The sequence below is a fragment of the Equus caballus genome, chromosome 11 (assembly GCF_041296265.1).
Source record: "Equus caballus isolate H_3958 breed thoroughbred chromosome 11, TB-T2T, whole genome shotgun sequence".
Classification (NCBI taxonomy): domain Eukaryota; kingdom Metazoa; phylum Chordata; class Mammalia; order Perissodactyla; family Equidae; genus Equus; species Equus caballus.
Window position 1 is genome coordinate 18,689,244 of NC_091694.1, and position 20,427 is coordinate 18,709,670.

Genomic DNA, 20,427 nt, shown 5'->3' on the forward strand with positions numbered 1-20,427 from the left:
ATCATGCCCACTTATTCCATCTTTCTCCCCCAACCCAATTAGACCAGTGTAGACGTCAGCTTTCTCTTGCCAGAGCTGTCAGTCCTGCTGATGTGATGATCCTTTGGCCAGTGCTTATTAAGGCCAGAAATGAGTGTGACAAATGTGAATGCTGTGGCAGCCATATTTAGTGCCCCCTTTCCCAGAGCTGCTCATACCTCAGACACCAGCTCATTAACTCTCTGCAAACTCCCAAGGGGCAAGGGCTGGGCAAGGAGGTGGCGAGCTGCAGGGTGGGGGCCAGGGCAGGGGGAGCATGGTGGAACGTGGCTGCTTCCGCAGTTTGGTAAGCAGAGAAAAGGGGGAAAGATAGGACCCCTCCCAGTGCCATTCCCCTCATCACTGAGAAAATGACTCCTCATGCATGCCTGTGACATGCTGGACACTGTGCTAGGTGTGTCACACTCCAGAGAGAAGGTAACATTGGTTATTCCGATTCCAGGCCCAGAGAGATGGAGGGCTCTGATCTGGGTCACAAGCCAGGCTTTAGAACTACACCCCTGGGAGGAGCAGACCTGGGTTTGTGTCCAGGCCCAGGCTCCTACTTCTGTGACAACCTGGCTCTGGTTTCTTCTATCAAGTAGGGTTCGTGATGCTTGCGTCAAAGGACTTGGTAAATGGAGGACAGTGAAGACCCTTTGCAAACTGTAAGGTTCCAAAGACTATTTTCATCTCTGCTGAGTTTGATGCAGGAATGAGAGAGGATGGCCAGACGAGAAGGTGAGCAAACACCATCCAGCCCTCCTGGTGCCCTCTTCCACGACAGCTCCCCGCCACCACCACCCCATGCCTCGCTCCTCGTGCCTCCCTTTCCCGAGCTGGGTGGACCGAGGCGCTCTTAGATGGAGGCCTCATTTCCCTCAGGCCACTTCATGGTTAGGCCGCGCCTCCAGGTGGAAGCCTTGTACAGCCTGCAGCCGGGCCAGGCCGCCCTGAGCCCCAGCCCCGTGCCGAGCGGGCGGCGTCCCCTCCGGCCGGCAGGTGGCAGCACCCGCCCGGGGTTGGGGTCGAGCCTCGGCGGCAGCGCTCACGGAGTGGTTGCTTTCTCCGGGCCGTGTTCCCGCCACCTCTGCGGGGCCGCGGGCGGCCTCAGATCCCCGCCAAGCGCTGCCTTGCACCGGGCGCTAATTATAAAGCACTGTTGCTCACGCGTCCTCTTTGCTGGAGCTACGGGCCCCGCGTGCTCATGCCGCCGTGGGGTGGAGGGAGGTGTCCCCATGCCAGCCTTCCGCGAGGGTGGCGGGCACGGGACCCTGGGCTCCAGTCTCCCACTTGGGTCCGGAACACCCCGGCGCGGAGCAATGAAGACACCAGCGAAGGCTGCAGACACGCAGGCCTCTTGGTGCGGGATGAAGGGGACAGACAGGCCCCTAAAACCATCCCCGTTACCAGGCCGGAGCTGACCCTGGGGTGATTCGCAGAGCTTCATCCTTTACAAAGCACATTCACTCGGTTATCTCCTTGAAATCTCCCACCTCTGTAAAGGAGTGGAGGAGCCCAGGCTAGAATTTCACAGAGGCTCAGAGGTTGAGGGGCCCAAGTAACCAACAGGCATAATCCCAAAGCTTCTGGATTCTCGGTACAGTGCTCCTCCCACTGCCCCCGCAGCCCCGGTCCATTCCCTGGTGGCTCTTCTTCTACAAGTACTGTCAACTCTTCTTCAGGTGTTCGGTCTGTCTCTTTCCTTGGTGAGGGTGAAGGCAGGGGCAGGAGAAGGCTAGGGACACTCCATAATGAGCCCCCATGGCTGGAAATTGGATGGGAGAAGGATAGCCACGTCTGCTGAGTGACCCTCGTTCTCACAAAGGTGCTTTCGGTCAGGAGGAAACAGTCTCAGGGGCAGGAGAGGGAATGGGGTGGCAGTGATGACCCGAGGCCACAGGGCCACACACGAGTGGTCATGGGAGACCCCCAGAGATGGCAAGAGAGAAGGAGCACAATGAAGGAGGTGAGGAGGTGTTATGGGTTGCTTTCCCGCTTCTTCCCAGAAAAGGGAGATGTGGTTGGTTGGCTCCACTGTCCCACCACCCAGCTGAGGCTGCACCTAGCTGGGACCCAAAGACTCTCCTCTCTTTGCTCCCCCACTCCCCTCCCCTCCCAGTTGCTCAGATTCCAATACAATTTCCAGCTAACCAGCATGTCGATAGAACAAGTCGGGCAGCCGGATTGCTGGCCAATTACAGGAAATCATTCTGCTCCACAGCTCAGCGCCCAGGGAGAGGGAGAGGGGGAGGGAGGGAATCTGAGGGAGCAGGCACCCAGCTTGCAGCCTGGGACAGAGCTTCAGGCATTCCGGGGAATGCCGCAGCCCCTAGGACGGGCTGGGGTGAGAAAGCAGGGGTGGAGAGGGCAGCTTCTGGGGATGGTCCAGCTGGGGGTTCTTCCTCAGCTTCACATGGAGCTCTGGATCCAGCTCTCCTGTGATGAGAGACCCATGCCCTGAGCCACAAAGAGAGAGAACTGGGGCCTGGAGGCTGAGGGCTAATGAGGAGGGCCCAGGAGGTGAGGCATCTGCTTGGAGGAGAAGGGGGACAGAAGAGGGGTGGTGAGACAAACCTCCTGCAGAACCCTGTGTTTGAGAATGGGGGTGGCACCCAGGCCTTCCTGGCCCAGAGGAGCCCTTCAGGGCCATCTGAGTACCTGGAAACTGGGGCCCACGGCCACAGGGCCTGTGCTTCCACAGCCAGCCATGGACCAAGGAGTCCTGGGGGGCCAGGGAGAGGGGGCTCAAAAAGGAGGAGGGTAGGAAAGGGCTGCAGCCTGCAGCTGAGTGGACCAGCATCAGTCTCACTTGGTGAAGAGAGAAGTCTCATGCCATCGTGCCACCTCAGAAGGTGGGGCACAGAAATGTGGGAGGGTACGAGGGCCTTCTCACTTAGCTTCCCAGCCCCTCTCCCTTACCTCCCTGCTCTGGCCCTCAAGAAACTTTCATTCAGATGAAAGGACCCCAACTGCCCCCCACATTCCCTCCGTCTGAATCTATCCCTACCTTCCACACGGACCGGGATGCCCCTTTGCCACCCTCGCCCCCACCTCCATGCCTTATCACATCTTTCCCAGAACTGTCTTAACTACCCCCAGGCTACTCACCCAGCAGACCCTGTGACGCCCTTGCTTCCCAGCGTCAATGATTAGCTCCCCTTCCCAGCCCTGGGGTCTCTCCCCCAAAGTACTGAGAGATCGTTGAGGGACAGAAACTTCCTTATGGACTAACTTTGTCCAGTGAATGACTATTGTTGCTGTGTTTGTCTTGAACCCCCAAAAGAGGCAACTGTGACCCAATGACCCTTTCCCCTGCTCCAGGCTGTAGCCACTTCCCCAGGCTCCTCCCTAATTCCCAGGATCTCACTGCTCCTTCCTGCACTTCCAAACCCTCTCCTTCAGTCCCTTCCAGGGTTGGGGCCTGGATTGGATTCACCCCCAGCACTTGGGCCAACCCAAATGTGGCCCGATGGGCAGACACGGGAGAGGAGATGGACCTGGCTCCCAGGGGAGCTCAGAGAGGATGCTGAGTGGGTGCTGTTGAATGGCAAGACCACCATCAAAAGTTCCTGTGGTGTGTGTACTGGGAGAGGGGATTCGGCGTCCGGGGACTCCTCCTACCCCAGGGTCCCTGCCCGAGTACCAGGCTTGGGCATCTGGAGTGGGAGTCTCGAGGCTGGCCTTATTCGTGTCCCCGTTTGGCACGTGGAACTGAGATTAAGCCGGCCTCCTGCCCGAAGCATCCGCATCGCCTCTGCGGGCCCTCCCTCGGGCGCTTCCTCTCGCGGGCCAGGCGCCCGGTGCTCGGCAATCCGGAAGAGGGCGCCCGCCCCGCCCTCGTCTGCGGTGCCCCCCGCCCGGCGCATCGCGCTCGGCAGTCCGCAGGCTCCGTGCCATCGATCGGGCCGCGGGGACCCGGGCGCGCCGTCCCCCCACCCCTCGCTTTTCGCTTTTAATTGAAGTTTGTTTGAGCAGAGTGCGGAGCGGGCAGAGGCAGAAACCAAATATTTAGTTGCTGCAAATTGGCACCTCCAGATCAATTACCCGGCCCGTGTCAGGGCCTGCGCCGCCCCCTCCGCCCCGCGGAATCTCAATGTCGCGGGGCTCGCCTCCATTCCGCCGCACGTTTCTCATCAGCTCCAGCCATACATCACCCGTGGCCGCGAGGGGAACAGATTTTCAATGGGAAAAGACCCCCCGGGGGGGTCCTCATTGCTGATTCCTGCGGCGCCCTGCGCTGTCTGGCCGGGACCCTCACCAGGACTGGCTGGTGGGGACAGCCCAGGAATAGGAGTGAGCCAAAGAGCCAGCTCCAAGCAAAGACTTTGGGTCACACGGACTTTAACTCAATCCCAGTAATGCCTCTTACCCTCTGGGTCATCTAGGAAAAGTTACTCGTGCTCCCGGAGCCTCAGTTTCACCATCTGTAATATGGGGCTCAATCTTCACCTTGCAGGGCTGGTGTGGGGGTCAACAAGGCAGAGGGATAGTGCTCTGCGCTGGGCTGGCACACGGTGGCTCTCCATAGATCATTCTCAGCCCTGCTACGGGGTAAAATAGATTCCAGAATGAAATGAGGGACGCTGGTTGCAAGTGACTCAGTCAAGCTACTGGAAAATACCAAAGGGAAAGCAGGGGGCAGCCAGACCCCCCCACCCCCACCCCGAGTCCCTGGCAGAGGCTTGGCAGGCAGCGGGTCCGGTCAGGCTCCATCAGGGAGAGTTCGCACCCGCAGGCCAGGTGTGTCTGGGCAAAACCAGAAGAGGAACTGCTTCTCCAGTACCAAGGATGGAAAGTTAGCTGGGCCTGTAGATGAGCCGAGAGAGCCATGACCCCAAGGCTGGGCCAGGGAAGGAGGCTGGAGAGTTCTGAAGGTCACCCAAGCCTGAGGACCCAGAGGCTGCACCTGTGGCCCGGGTGAGGCGGTGAGCCCTGCAGAGACGTCAGGAAGCTGGGCGGTAGTTGAGGCATGCCTTTCCCGGGCAAGTTATTTGACCTCAGTTTTCCCATGTGTAAAATGGGGCTGACACCCTCCCCTCCCAGAGCATTTGTGAAGAATAAAGGAGGTGATGAATGTGAGAGGGTTGGAAACTCACCAACAGCATTAAAGAGACGGTGCTGAGTCTGTGTGAGTTCCCATGCTCATGCTGCTTCCACTCCCTCGCAGGAACTGGAGTCAAATAGTTGGGCAATTTTAAATGGCTGCCACACCAGACAGAGTGACAGGCATTCTGGGTGGGAGGAGAGTTGTTCAGGAAGGCTGTGGGTCCCAGGCTTGGTGCTCTGAGGGCCCTTCCTTCCCCATCTCACCTTAAACAAAGAGAACCTCCAGACTATCCTTCTCTCAGCTTCCACCACCACCAACTCTCCCCGATAGAGACCTCTGCTCCCACCTTGGCTGACTTCTCAGGGCCAGAGTCACCCGTGCTGGAGGAAAGGTTTTTCCCATCAAGCTCAGAGTCTAGGGGCCGGCCTGGTGGTGCAGCAGTTAAGTTCGCACATTCCACTTTGGCAGCTCAGGGTTCATGGGTTCAGATCCCAGGTGTGGACCTATGCACCGCTTGTCAAGATGTGCTGTGGCAGGCGTCCCACGTATAAAGTAGAGGAAGATGGGCACAGATGTTAGCTCAGGGCCAGTCTTCCTCAGCAAAAAGAGGAGGATTGGCAGCAGATGTTAGCTCAAGGATAATCTTCCTTAAAAAAAAAGCTCAGAGTCTAGATGGGAAGCCCAGGCTGGTGTGGAATCTGGATCCCCAGTGGGAAGCAAACTCACTCCTCAGCCTCTTGGTTTTCCCAACTGTGAGATGGGACCATAGGTGGTGAGCTACTAATTGTGAGGTGCTCGTTGCACTGGTGGGTGACCTCTAGAATCCTACTCACCCCTACCCACACCTGCAACAGGATTATCTCTGCTAGTAAGACAACTCCACCAGCCTCCTTGGAGATGGCAGTCACCGTTTGTCAAGTCAGTAAGTCCTTCTGACAGTCTACCTTAAATCTCTCATAGCTTCCTTCAGGGAAAAGTTAAAGAACAAACAACAAAAGATAAATGCTTATGGATAGGCGATGCCACACTATTTTTTAAAAATACCCCCAAAGAAGGTGGGGATTGGGAATTACCTTCGGACACAATGCTCTTTACACTAAACATCTTGGCGATAAATATAGCTGTGTAATTCTTTTTTCTCCTTGGCAGAGAGAAAGGCTGAGGCTGGGCAGAAAGGCAGAGGGACCCGAAAATATAAATCAATATGTGACTTTAATATATGTGCTCTCGGTGTCTGTGTGTGCTGGGGGATTATTAGTAACCTTGATTCCAGCTCAGTGTCCATGTGAGGCAGGGAGATGCGAGGCCCCCAGGGAGGAGAAGAGAAATTAGGAAGCCAAATTCTTCTCCTGATTGACACCTGGGTAAACATTATCCCAGCAGAAGGGGAAGAAAAAAGATCAATGCTGGATATTTTTATCACGTTCCAGGGACGGACGAGGGGGAAATTAAAGAAATAGTCCCCTGGCCTCATTGAATATGCTCATCTCCGTGGAAGAGGCAGACAGATGGGGTGGAACCCAGGTGCAGGGGGTGAGCAGAGGACCAGGAATGGGAGGGAAAGTGGGTGTGTCCCAGGGAGCAGTGGCCATTGCCTCTTTTGCCCGGGGGCAGTTATGTGAGTGGCAGCAGGTACAAATGAACATGGCTTTAATGACAGGGCAAAGGCACCAGCTTTGATGGGGGGAATCATAGGCCACAGAATCTAATGTGAGGTCAGACCCTGCCTTCAGTGGAGGGCCGAGGGGGTTTGGTCTTAATGGGGTTGTCAAGGGGATGTTTCTAGTGGGAGTTTCCCGGGCGTGAGGAGGGGAGAGTGGCTTCAGCAGGGGCTGGGGGCAGTGAGTGGCCCAGGGCAGGTCAGCCTCAATGTGGAGAAAGGGGCATCTCTCTGGATTGTCTTGGAAAGTGGGTCTCAGTTCTACAGTCAGGAAAACCTGGGTTCATATCCAGCCCCCACCCCTTCCTGCATATATGCCCTTGATTGGCCGTGTCGTTTGACCTCACAATCTCACCTTCCTTATCTGTAAAATGGAGGCAGGGCACTCCCCTTCCTCTCATTTCTAGAGTTTTTGTTTTTGTCTTTTAAAGATTTTATTTTTCCTTTTTCTCCCAAAGCCCCCCGGTACATAGTTGTGTATTTTTAGCTGTGGGTCCTTCTAGTTGTGGCATGTGGGATGCCACCTCAACGTGGCTTGATGAGCAGTGCCATGTCTGCACCTAGGATTCCAACCAGCGAAACCCTGGGCCGCCAAAGCAGAGTGTGTGAACTTAACCACTCAGCCACGGGGCTGGCTCCATCTCCAGAGTTTTCAATGAGATTATACAAAACACTGTACAGGGCTGCAGGGCTATTGCTACCTAGAGCAGCGCCGTCCAATAGAAATATAATGCAAGCCACATGGGTGCTTTTAAATGCTCTGGTAGCCACATTTAAAAAGCACAAAGAAACCGGTGAAATGAATTCAAATCCTATTTTTTTACTTAAATCAATGTGTCTAAAATATCATCATTTCAACGTGTGGCACTAACCACCTTGTGCTCAGTCACCACCTGTGGCAAGCGGCTACCACATTGGCCCAGCACCGATCTGGAACGAGAAGCCCACCGATAGGGGCTTCTGCCTCCGTGACAGTGGGGAGGGGTCTCTGGAGTGTGTGCCTGTGAACTGCAAGGCAGAGCACCCCTTTGTGTGTGTGTGAGGGACACGTTATGGCTGTAAAGGGGCCATAAGGCCCCGGCAGGAGGCTCTCTGGGGGAGGCAGACGGAGGACAGTGGTCTTCCCTCAGTAGGTCCCCAGTTCTTCTGAACTTTCCGGAATCCCTCAGCCCTTGGTGCAGCCTTATGTGGAGGGAAGAAGCTGCCAGCCAGACTTGGAAACTTTTCATTCCCGATGCCTCTGCTTTCCAGCTGTGGCATCTGAGGCAAGGCCCCTCTCTGAGCTGCACTGTCTGTCAAAGGGGGATGGTCATTGTCACCCCCACTTCAGCAGGTGCAGCGAGAATTACAAAGAATGTATGCTTTGGAAGCTGTAAGCACGTTCCAGGAAAAGAGAAATTGAGGAGGAAAGGCAGGGGAGCCTCTTCCAAGGCCGCCCCTTCTTTGGTGGTTATTGCTGGGCCTGTTCTCAGGGGCCACCCTCCTCCTGGGGGAGGCAGGCTCCAGCCGGAGGAAGAGGGTAGGAGCGGAGGCCTGGGAAGGGTGCAATTCTCCAGGAGCCACACAACAAACCCAGAAACGGCTTAGCTGGAGCTCCCTGGTTTGAGGCCAGGACACCTGAGTCCCACTTCTCAGCTGCTCTCAGCACTAGGATTTGTAGGAAGGAGTGAATAGGGCTGTTTCAGGGCATTGCAAAGGGCACTTGGTGCTGGCAGGGAGGCAGCCCTCCCGGGTCTCGCCTGACATTTTCTCCTGATGCTGGGAGCCAGGAAAGGGGGCCTGGCAGCTTGGAGCTCTCATGCCAGCTGGTCCTATGCCCTAAATGGCCCCAGCCCCTATGACCCACCGTCCTGGCTGCAGAATTGTCCTGCCAGGGGAAGGTGTGGGGAGACATGCCAGGCTGCCCAGGACCAAGTCCTGCAAACACACCCGCCAGGTTCCAACGGCCACGGGGAGTCCTCAGTTACAGCTTTTGCAGATGCTGCAACTAAGGGGGAGAGCTGGGATTTTAGGAGATTTAAACCCTAGAAGGTCCAGCAGATGGGCTTTGGGAGATCTGTGAACACGCCTCCTGTCCCCCATCATTGAAGACAAAACCTTGTGAGTATGTGTCAAGGCTTACAGGGATCTACGACTCCTGAAAGAGTAAGAGCCACTGCTCCAGCCCCAACACACTCACATAGACACACAAATACATATACAAATACCCACCCCCAACACACACACAAAGACACTCTCTTTCTTCCTTTTTCAAGTCTCTTCTGTCTTGGTTCCATCCTGCCCAGAACTGCCTCCGCAGACATCCTCTCTCCAGAACCGCTTTACGCCCCTTTTTCCCAATTAGAGACTTTCAGCAATTCCCAGTGCCTACCAAATTCAGCTTCAGACTCTTCCGTTTGGCATCCGGAGAGCCCGCCACCGTAAAGCCCTTTCTTCCTGATACAAACAGGAACCTTGTTTCCAGCCCAACGGGTGGGACTCGTAACCCTGCCGTATGCAGTCCACCCTGCCTGCCTGGGCCCCGGTGGTCTTCTCCTCCTGCAACATCCTTCTCCACGCCCGCTTATTGAAGTCCTAAGGCCGGCACGGCCTGGCTCACATGCCCCTCCTCTGTGAAGCCTTTCACAGCCTCATCAGAAATGCCTGCCCTCCTCGAATCCATCTCCCAGAGTCCCTTGCAGGTCCCAGGCCCTGGACCCTTATCTCTCTCAGCCTCAGACTCTGGGTCACTGGAGACTGCACTTAGCTTGTCCCCCTGTGGAAACTGTAAGCCCCTGGAAGGCAGGGTCTGCTGGGGGAGTCCGTGAGTCCTCTCTGAATCTGTCTCCCATCATCACACTCCCTGTCCTGCTCACCCTGCCCCCCCATCACCAAAGTAATCCCAAGGTCAGATGTGAGAAAAATAGATGAAACAACATTTTGCAAATCATGGTGTAAGCTCCGCTCAAGTGCTCCCTCCTCCCCTGTTCTTCCTGGACTCCTGCCCGCCCTTGGCTCTGGTCCCCCTGGCCCCTCCCCATCCCCCCAGCCCAGATGTCCGGAGCCTGAGTGGCTCAACTGGAGAGACGTGTGTCTCTCCGTCTCTGGGTCTGGATCTCTGTCTGTGTCCCGTAGACATCTGGTCCAGTCTCCCCCATCAGACTGGGATCACCAGGAATGTGAGGACCTACATTTTTTTTGTCTTTTTTCTTTCTTTCCTTTCCCCACTCCATTCAAATAAGGATTCAAACAGCTTTCAGAGACACATGTGACAAGATAAAAAATGAGAGAGGCAGCTGGGGTAGAGGAGGTCCTGCTTTCTCTTGCCCCAGGCTCTGTCTCTGGCACCCAGCAAAGGACACCTTTCAGAGCAGCCCATCATGGGCCTTTGCTGAGCCCATTCATCCTCTTTTCCAGGGACCTCAGGTGCGGACTTGGCTAGTGCCCTCCTCCCTTGCCAACCTGCCAGGCTCCATTGCCAACCCTGGCCCTGCCAGCCCCAGCTTACTCGACCTGGCCCTTCATGCTCTGGCTCTTTCTCTCTCCTAACCCCATCTGCAACCACAGCACATCCCAGCTGTCTGATTAACTCAATTGATTAATTAAGCTCTAATGAGAGCTGTGACTCACCCTTGCAGCTGCTGACCAGGAGGCCAGCTGTGCCAGGAAGGGCACGGGGCCACAGGCATGGGCTTAGGAGAGCCCAGGGGGCAGGATGCTCAGTGGTTGGTGCCACTGGTAGGGGAGGCATGAAGCTTGCCCATGGCTGGGTCTCCTCCAGAGCCCCCCTGGGGGAGGGTGGAAGGGAGGGGTTGCTCTTGGCCAGCCAGTCAGTTCCAGATTGGCACAACTAGTGCCAACCCTGCTGAAGGCAGGGAGGGTCTAGATCCCCTTAGAGTCTCACCTGGACTCCCAGAGTCTGGTGTGCCCGAGGCCCAGAAGGTACTGGCCGTGTGGAAGCTGGATACCAACCATAGGGGCCAGGCTTAGCCCTGCCAGCAGCCCAGCTCCCATCATGTGGTCAGGACGCTTCCCCTGCCTGACTGCTGGCTCCCAATCCCAAATACCCACAAGGGCTCTGCGGAACGAGGCCTGAATTCCAGTGCCCCCCACCGCTGGCCTCTCCCACAACCCTGACCACTGCCTCCCCCGTCCCCTAGAATCTGTGCCCCCATCTGGGGTGGGGCACAAATGCCCTCCATTAACAACAATAATAAGTTGAATGGAAATTTTCCTCTCACAAAGTACATCCACATCCATTTGCCTCCAGGACCCAGCTAGGCAGAGAGCAGAAAGTCCATTCAAGAGATGAGGAAACTGAGACCACAACATACCCAAACTCACACCTGTTTTTTTCTTGAATCTCAGCCTTTGCATTTATCTTGGGAAAACACATTCCTCTTCAGCTTTGAGGCCTTGGCTTCAAGGTCACTTCAGCCAGGAGGTCCCCGGTCTCCCCAGCTGCAGGTAAGGGCTCTCCTGTTGTGCTAGAGTTGATAACTTGCTCACATCTGCCACTGGGCGGTCAGGCCAGCTGCTGCTCTGTCTGTCCCTCCTCATCCCTGGCACTCTGCTCAGGGCCTCACATGCAGGAAGGACATAAGGAAGATTTGCTGAAGGAAGGACGGAAGAAATGAATGAGCCACCAAAGTGGCAGATTTTCTGATCGCCAGTCTAGTGCTGGCAGGAAGGACACTGCAAAGGACAGGGCAAAGCCGCCCAGTGCGGACATTTCAGCTGTCGGTGCACAGGGACCCAATGCATGCCTGGTGTACTGACCCAAGAGCAAGCAGGTAAGCCCTCCCTCTCCCCTCTGCAGAGAACGTGTGGGACCGACCCAGGAAATCATGGGAGATGGTGGGGGGCAGACAGGAGAGAGTGGGGAAGGTGTAGCTCTGGGGTGTTAGGACTTCCTTCAGGGGAGACAGGAAGCCTGAGTGGAGACAGAGCACTGGCTGGAGAGTCAGAGACCTGCCTGGAGTCCTGGCTTTGCTTGACCCCTCTGGGTGGCTTCGGGCATGTGGCCTCTCCAATTTGGCCTGTGACTTGAGAAAGTCTGATGACATGGGCTCTGGACTTGTTGTCCTCCTGTGGCCTGGGAGCCCTGCAGTCCCCAAGAGATATCTGTGACCAGAGGAAGTGAGTGAGATGGTGATGGACAGTAGGGGCGGGGGGTTGTGACACCCTCGCTCCTGCAGTGGGAGGGGTGATCACAGCCAGGAGCCTCTGGTCCCCACGAAGAGCCCCACCACTGCCCTCAGCCCCTCTGCGGTTGCTGCCCCTCAGATTCAATTTCCAGCTCAGCTTTCACATCGAGCTCCAGCCAGTAACTTTACCGGAGAAAATGATTATGTGATTATTTCAACCTTGCTCCAAACACTGTTTTAATTGGATCTGGGAAAAGGCGATTTGGGCATCAGAGGGCCCCTGCGGGGGCGGAGCAGCATGGGAATGTCAGGCAGAGGCCTGCTAGCTCCTGAGCCGTAAAAGGCAGTGAATGCTTCTGAGCCACCCCCCAGACCCCCAGCCTTGCCCTGATATTCATCCCAGATCTGGGTGAGCCTCAGCAGGAAAGAGGAAATTTGAGGGGTGGGGGCGCTTCCCGGGCAAGCAGGTTGGGGAGGGGAGCTTGCGAGGGGGACAGGAGTCCAGCAGCCGTGTTTCCTGCCCAAAGCAGCCCTCAGCCACTTAGAAAACTGCTTTTCTGCCTATCTCCCTTCTCTGCTTCCAGCTCAGCCCACCTGGGAGCAAATTTTTGCTCAAACACTAGCCCAAGGAAGCAGAATTGGAAAGAACATCTGATTTTCCAGAATCCAGCAGAGCCTTCTAGAGCGATTTGGGATTATCTGCTCCAGGGATCACCCTGCCAGCTTTCTCCCTCCTAGACAGATGATTGGGATTTGACTACATACTAATCTTTCTAAGCCTCAGTTTCCTCAACTGTGAAAGAGAGGGTTGGTCCTAGGTGACCCCTAAGGCCCTTCCGAGTTCTGAAGGAAGCTATTTTAGCTGATTCCCTGTGTGTCCTCCATGAGGCTGGAGAAGTCCAACCACAGCTCCTTGGTGGCCAATTCCGTGGGGACACTTGTGGGCTCCCAGCCTTGCAGGGCCCGCCTGCTCCGGCGGCTAAGCTTGTCCCTCCCCATCCCTGAGCCAGAGCTCAGCCAGGTGCCAGGTAGAGAAAGTGAGCCTCGGATTGGGGCAGGAGGGCAGGGGTGGGGTGTGTCCCACAGGTGATGGGGTCGCCAGGAAGGACACAATGTAAGGCCCACCTTTGATTCCATGTGTCTCGAGCTCTCTCTCTGCCTACTTCCACCCATCACCTTAACAAACACCATGTCAATTTTTAAAATTGCTTGAAAGCTGCCATTGTGGAGAATGTGCTCTGGGGAGCTCCCCAGAGCAGGAAAGAATGTGCACCCCCCGCACATCCCCACCAAGACATAGGCACTGAGACTGCGGAGAAGACTGGCCAGGCCCTGGCAGACTCCAGCATCCACCAGTCATCAGCAAACATTTACCGGGCACTTGGTGGGCACGGGTGGAGGGACAGCGAGGCAGGGGCAAAGGAATAAAAGGTGTTGGTTAAATTCATTCACCAGTTAATGAGTACCTACTGGGTGCCAGGTATGGAGCCAGTGCCACCATGGGGAAGCTGACAAACTGGCCTGGGAGACAGGACACCTCCTTCCCGGAATAACCTGGAACTTTGAGACTTGGCAGAAAAGATCGTAAAGAAATGAGTCCCTAGGCCTCAGCAGCCATTAGTCTCAAAAGGACGAAGCCCAGATAGACTTCCTGCAGGAAGGAGGCTGGGGCGTGGTTTGGCCATGGGAAGATCAGTGGGCATTCCAAAGGACCCCACAGCCGAGATGCTCAGGGAGAAGAGGCAGGGAGGGAGAGAGAAGGTAACCCTCGTGTTTGCATCTTGTGCCTCACAACACCCCCTAGAGGGGGCAACAGTCATCTCCATTTTACAGATGGGGGTCCTGAAATCAAGACAGGTTCAGACACTTGCCAGGGCCACACACAGCCACGAGGGACAGAAAGCAAGATCTGCCCATGCCCCACAGCCTGTCCTTTCCGGGGGCCACCTCGCCTCTCCCTGAGCAGGCTGGCCTCATGCTGGGAGCACCAGCAGGCAGAAGCCCAGGACTCCATTGGGAATTAGGAGGCCGGTTCCTGGGGGATTTTTGGGATCCATGAGGATCAGGGAATAAGATCTGAGACAAACAGGACCCCAGCCCTACAGGTGAGTGCCCGCTTGGGGATGGGGATTTCAAAGGCACAGATCACGGGGAGAAAATTAAATTGTCAAAGAGGAAAACCAGCACTGCCATCCCTCCTTCACTCATTAATTTCTGAGGAAGTATTAGCTGTCAGCAAGCAGCGGCCCTCCAATTCAAATTACAGAATTTGAATTCTTAATTTCTCCTAATCCATCAGTGAGCTGCCTTCCTGGGCTAATATTAGCAGCACTGGCGAGGCTTGTAGCAGAGTCATTGATGTCTCCCTCCCTCTGAAGAAAGCCTAATCGATAGGGCTGGGCCTGGGGTGGGCCTCTCAGAGGCAGGGACCCCCTCCTCACTCCCCAGCTGCCTCCAGTCCCAGGAAGAAATTGTGGAACTTTAGGGAGGTCCCTGGAGAGACAGGAGAACAAAGAAGAGGGAAGACATAATCAGAACCTGACAGAGACGTGGAACAAGGGAGGGAGGGTGAGACCCAGGGAAAGACAAAATTAGCGAGACCAGGAGAGGTGGAAGCAGAGAGTGATGGAGACTGAATCAGAGGCCCAAAGAGATGGATGGAGACTGAGATGGAGAGGAGGAAGGGAGCCCTCCAGAACCTAGGGTCAGAGCAACCCGCACACTGTCTTTGTTCAGGGAGAAAACACAGCAAAGCAAAACCAAAGCACCAGGGGACTCCCAGGCATCTTGGGGAGTTTTGTGCCCCACGGAGAACATGGCCCCCATAACCCTGGGCCCACTAGAACACCTTGGTGTCCTGGAGTCAGGTACCTCGAATCCAATCATAGCTCAAAGGTCTCCTCTGCCAGGAAGCTCTCTTGCTTTCCATCCCTTTCCCCTTGGGCGGTAGCACCCTCTCCTGCTCAGCTCCCTGGGTCCTGGAGACATTGCACCGCTGCTTCTCTGCACAGGTGGGGAGAGCATGGGCGATGAGACCATTGGGGGCGGGGAAGGCTGCTGGGCTAGGCACCAGACAGGCGTTTCCTATTGATCTCTTCAACAAGGCCGTGAGGTCGGGACTATTATTACCCTCGCTTAACAGATGAGGAAACAGGCACAGTTAGGTCACTTGCCCAAGGTCATGGGGCAATGAAGTAGTGGTGTCAGGATTTGAACCCGAGCAGGCTGACTCCAAAGCAAAGTGGTTAAACCCTGTGACAGAACGTTGGGGGAACCCCCAGGGGGTTGTATATGGTGCAGTCCCTGTTCTTGTTGAACCATAGAAGGATGAAGGACATGCCAGGCCAGCCCCATGACTTCCTCATGTGACCCCACTTCCATCAGCTAGTCTTCTTGTTAACATCCAGATAGCCTCATACTTCCAGCCCTCGTCCAGCTCATACTGCTCCCTCCTGCCTTTCAATCTCCCAAATCCAACCCTTCATCCAGGCAGGCCCAGTTCAAGTCAGGCCTTCAGCTGGAAGCTTTCTGGTAGCCCCTGTCCCTCCCTGGCTGGGTCCTGGCCCTTTCTGTGAATGACCTTCCTCCTCAGCAAGTTGTGAGCCCCTGTGCACAGCCTGGGTGCCCTCCAACATCCTAGGACTCAGCCTTGCCTGGGCAAGTGCTCAGTAAATATTTGTGGACTTATCAACTGATTGATTGGTGAAGTGAAGACAAGAGGCCTAGGACAAAGACGCCTGAGAACTGAGCAGTGTCCCTGTCACCCTGGGCCCTGGGGAGTGTCAGGGAGCCAGAGACACACAGGCGGGGACTCCAGGCCCCAGCAGCAGTGTGGGCAGAGCAGCACTCCAGACTGCTCTCCCAGCTGCCCTCAGGAGACCCCGTCTTCCCAGGTTAGAGGACTTGGGATGTGAGTGGGGAAGGGAGAAACAGGGGCCCCTCAACTTGAGAAGGGAGCCCTACAGGCTGCTCTTGAAGCTCCTCTCTCTCCCCAGCTCTGCCCAGGCCCAGGGTCTTCATCAGGGTTGAGGCCACTGTCCCCCCTCCCTTTGCTGCTCCTGCTGCTCCTCCTCCCCAATCTGAGAAGCTGGGCCTGAATAGAACTATTTTGGGCCAAGCCTCTGAATTATGCAAGGTCTGGCCAGAGCCCGCCTGTCCTGATTGGTGGCAATGGTGGTTCGGAATAGGAGACCACTGTCTTCCACTTTTGGCAAATTCATTTCAGTTGCCAGGTGCCAGGTAGAGTGCGATGGGGTTGCATGCATTTGTTTGTGAAGATTTTGTGACTGAAAGGTTGTGGGTGTGCATGAACAGTTATGGGACCACAGCTTCCCAGAGACCTTTCCCACCCTCTGAAGCTCTAAAAGCATAGACCCCTGGGCCCAGCACCTTGTGGTCCCAAAATCTGTGTATCTGGCCAACAGCCAGTATGAATGGAGGCCCACCTTCATGTGGGACGATGACACAAGTCATCCTCCCCCTACCCTGCCCCTGGAGCCACATGGACAGAAAAGAGATATCACCCCATCAGGGCAGATCCAGGAGCGGTGAAGGAGAGGCATCCACTGCCTGACAATAAGAGCTGTGATGGCCACTATGGGTTGAGAACTTTCTCTGAGTTCAGGCGCTTTGCATACATGAACTGAATTAAATGTCACAGCACTTCTATACGGTACGTACTATTATTCCCATTTTACTGATGAGGAAACTAAGGGTCAGAAAGACTAAGAAACTTGCTCAAGATCACACATGTGGAACAAGCAGAATCAAAATTCAGACAGCTATGGAAATAATAAGGCAAACCACAGCCCGGGAAACTATTTCCAATAGATACATCTGACAAAGCAAACTCTTACAACTCAAAAATAAGAAGACAATCTAATTTTAAAACAGTGAAAAGAAGCTATCGATGGCCAACATGCACGTGAAAAAGACATTTGACATCATTTGTTATCAGGTAAATGCGAATTAAAACCACAATGACGTACCGCTACACACCCATCAGAAGTCTGACAAGCTGAGTGTTGGTCAAGTTGTGGAGCAACTGGAACTCTTGTCACTGAGTGTAGAAATGCACGATGATACAGCTACTTCAGAAAACAGCCTGCCAGTCAAACATACAGTGACCCTGGGGCCCAGTCATTCCACTCTTAGGTATTTACCCAATAAAAAAAACATATATTCACACAAAGAGTCATACACACGTGTTCATGGCAGCTTTACTCACAGCAGTCCAATCCTGGAAACAGCAAAATGTCCATCAACACGTGGCCAAATTGTCCTATTTCATACAATGGGATCCCACTCAGCAATAAAAAGGTGTAAACTATTGACAAAACAACAAGGTGGATGAATCTCATAAATACTGTGAAAAGCAAAAAGCAACCAGATGCCAAGAGTACACATTACATAATCCCATTTATATGAAACTCTAGAAAAGACAAATCTGATCTATAGTGACAGAAAGCAGACAGTGGTTGCCTGGGGCTGGGGGAAGGGTGGGGTCCACCGGGAAGGGGCACGAGGGAGCTTTTTGGGATGATAAAAATGTTCTTATTCTGATTGTAGTGGCGGCTGTATGTGCATAGAAATTTGTCAAAACACATCCAATCGAACAATTAAAATGTGTGCATCTTATTGTATGTAAGTTATATTTCAATAAAGGTGAAAAAAGAAACCCAAGCAAGCTGAGTTGAAATCCCCACCTGTAACTATTATGCCCTGTGTCTCTCGAGGTAGCGGCAGGTGAGTAGTGGGCACCTCGGGCCCCTCTGAAAAAGAGCAAGGGCTTTGGTTCTAGAATTGATCAATGGCCCCCACCAGAAGGAAGCAGCGAGCTTTCCTCTGCCTTACTGCCCCCCACCCCGGCATTCTATGGCTTTCCCTGTAACCCAAGGAACTGACCATCTGGGAGTGTCTAGTCTCTCACTGGGGCCCCCTCCCTGACCCCTCCAACAGGAAGCATCTTACAGCTTTCTCAAGCAGCATCCTGATGGGCAGGTCAGAAATCCCCAGGAAGCCAAAGTTTTGTTTCCTTCCATGCCTAGAGATCAACTCCACCTCTGCACATCCCATGAGAGGCCTCTCTTCTCTCACCACCCAGGGGACTGGGGATGGGCCTCCAGGTCAGTGGGAGGGGGCGGGGGCACTCTGCTCTGGGGCAGCTACGCGGCTTATCCACCCAGCGACCCCCGGGGAAGGCCAGTGTGCTGGTGCTCAGAGCCCTGTGTCACTTGCTGTTGTCATCAATCATTTATTGAAAGCCTGTGAAGTGCTAGGCTTTGAGTTAAAGCCCACACCTGCGTTTTCTCTGTTAATCCTCTGGACAATACCAGGAGGCCGGAGCTATTTCTGCCCTCATTTTACAGATGAGGACACTGAGGCATAGAAAAGGTGAGTTAGGCCACACATCACACAGGTGGAAGGAAGGCTGAGAGCTGCCAAAGCTGTTGATTTCCCAGCAATACCTGCACCAACCCCATTTGAATCCCTTGGAAGGTTTATAGAAATACAGATTCCTGGGCAGATGCTTTGCTTTGTCCTTATTTCCTCTAGATTCTCAGGCGTTTACCCAGGTACAGGGTCAGCCCTGTCCCCTGCAAGGCATGCTATGACTTCCCCCTTAAACCTCCCAGGTACTGAGTACCAGGCTCCACGTGGCTGAGGGCAGTGTCAGTCCAGCTGACTGAGGAGGGAGGCACGGCCGAACTTGGTCAGGATCGGGTGGGGTTGGGGGCCGGCAGGGAGAGGAGGTCTACAAATAGCAGCAAATTGCTCATTGATTTCTGTCCTGTTGATGGGGGGAGCCCTGGGAGCAGCAGGAGTGGGATTGGGTTTTAACTGGAGAAATGGAAAGGGCAGCTCAGCCTAGGGCAGGCAGGCCAAGTCAGGAGGCAGGACACCCAGGGCCCCTGGGCCTCGAGGTACCAGGGCCTTGCCTGTGGTCCTGCGGAAGGGGGATCCCACCTCCATCTGCCCCCGGGGATCAGGTTCCTGGAAGATGGCCCCGGAATCCAACTGGTACGACCTGCAGCTGGGGAAGGGCTAGAAAAAACACAAGAGGAAAAGGCTCCACTGCCCCAAATACCTGCTTTTCCAAGATGACCCATGTTTCAAACATCCTGCCCCATCAGGCCCTTAAGCACACACAACCAGTCACACCAAATGCTCAGATTTGGGGATCAGAAAATAGTCTTCATGCCTTGAAAGAGCATTTTAGAGGGCCCCTAACCACCCCCCTTCAGCTTCCTCCACATCCTCCCTGCACTCCAGGCTCCTTGGCATTGGGTATATGTTTCCCACGCCCCCACCATCCCCCTCCATGTCTGCACAGGCTGTTCCTCTGTCTGCAATGCCTTCTCCATCAGCTCTCCACGAGTCCACATCCTGTGCAATCCTGAAGACCCAGACTAACTCCTGCCTTCCGCTGAAACCTTCCTAGCTGTTGGCAGCCTCCTGCAGTTCCTCCTTGCTTGACTTCCTCTGATCTGTCCCACACAGCAACCTCACTCCTGCCATCTCCTTTGAGTGTGTGTGTGTGTGTGTGTGAATGTCTACATGTGGAGGCTCAGTGAAAGCCACACTCCTGTCATTTCTTGAGCAAGACTCCCATCTCCTCCACTGGACAGTAAGGACCTGGCCATCAGGAGCCATGTCTTAACCATCCCCCTCATCCCCACCCAGACAGCAGACAGCACTGCCTGCAGTTGCTGCCTGGTCAGCCTTAAACTCACAACCTCGGAGACTCCTGCAGCTGGAAGGAACCATAGCAGCATTTTGTCTCCTTCCCATCAGCTCAGAAAGTTCTAGTGATGGAGGGCAGTCCTTGCATTACTCTAGGAGTTTCTGCCCTATCATCTGAGGATGACAGGTGTCTTGACTTCTGGTCTTCCTTCCATCTCCTCCATCTCCAATTCCTTCAGCTCCGAAAGCCCCCTGTGTTTCCCCCGATTGTCCTCTGTCCTGAGCCAGCCGTCCAGTTCCTAAACCCACCCGTCCTTCATGCCATGGTGTGAGCGTCCTCCTGTCCACCACCTGGGCAGACGGTGACTCTCCCTGGATCCCCAAGGTGGGGCTAGAGAGCAAAAAAAGGGTCCAGGATCCAGGAGAAGTCATTGCCTTCAGGCTCAGCCTTGTTTCAGCTCCAGACAAGTTACAGAGAATGTGTGGCAGTGCCCAGGAGCGGGAGGGAGGAGCCCAGAGATCCCCCCTCAGCACAGCTGGGGCAGCAGCATTCCTCAAAGGAGGAACTGAGCCTCCTCATTGGAATGATAGGGAAACTGAGGCCTGGGGAAGGGACGTGACTTGATCATGGACACACATGTCGGAGTCAAATCCAGGAGCCAGTTTCCCACCTGGGGTATGGGCTCTGCTGGGCCCTGACTCCCAGGTTGGCACCACGCAGGGGATCACCCTTGGCACGTGCAAGTCCCTAAATGGGCCCCGCAGAGGATGAGGGTAGACAGACAGCCTCCTGACCCTGAGACCAGGGCTGGGCGAGAGCTTCCAGGGACAGAGTGATTTCCTGTCACTCAGTCCCTAGGCCCAGAGCAGCTGCTCTCTCGTCTAATTAA

At 54.9% G+C, this 20,427-nt stretch overlaps 1 long non-coding RNA gene across 1 annotated transcript; it reads left to right on the forward strand.

Annotated features, from left to right (window-relative positions):
- Positions 1-620: 620 nt before the first annotated feature.
- Positions 621-17,536, forward strand: LOC138916126 (uncharacterized). Its single transcript, XR_011422883.1, has 4 exons — positions 621-759; positions 11,076-11,174; positions 11,286-11,500; positions 12,439-17,536. It is a non-coding gene; the product is annotated as an uncharacterized lncRNA (long non-coding RNA).
- Positions 17,537-20,427: the final 2,891 nt, after the last annotated feature.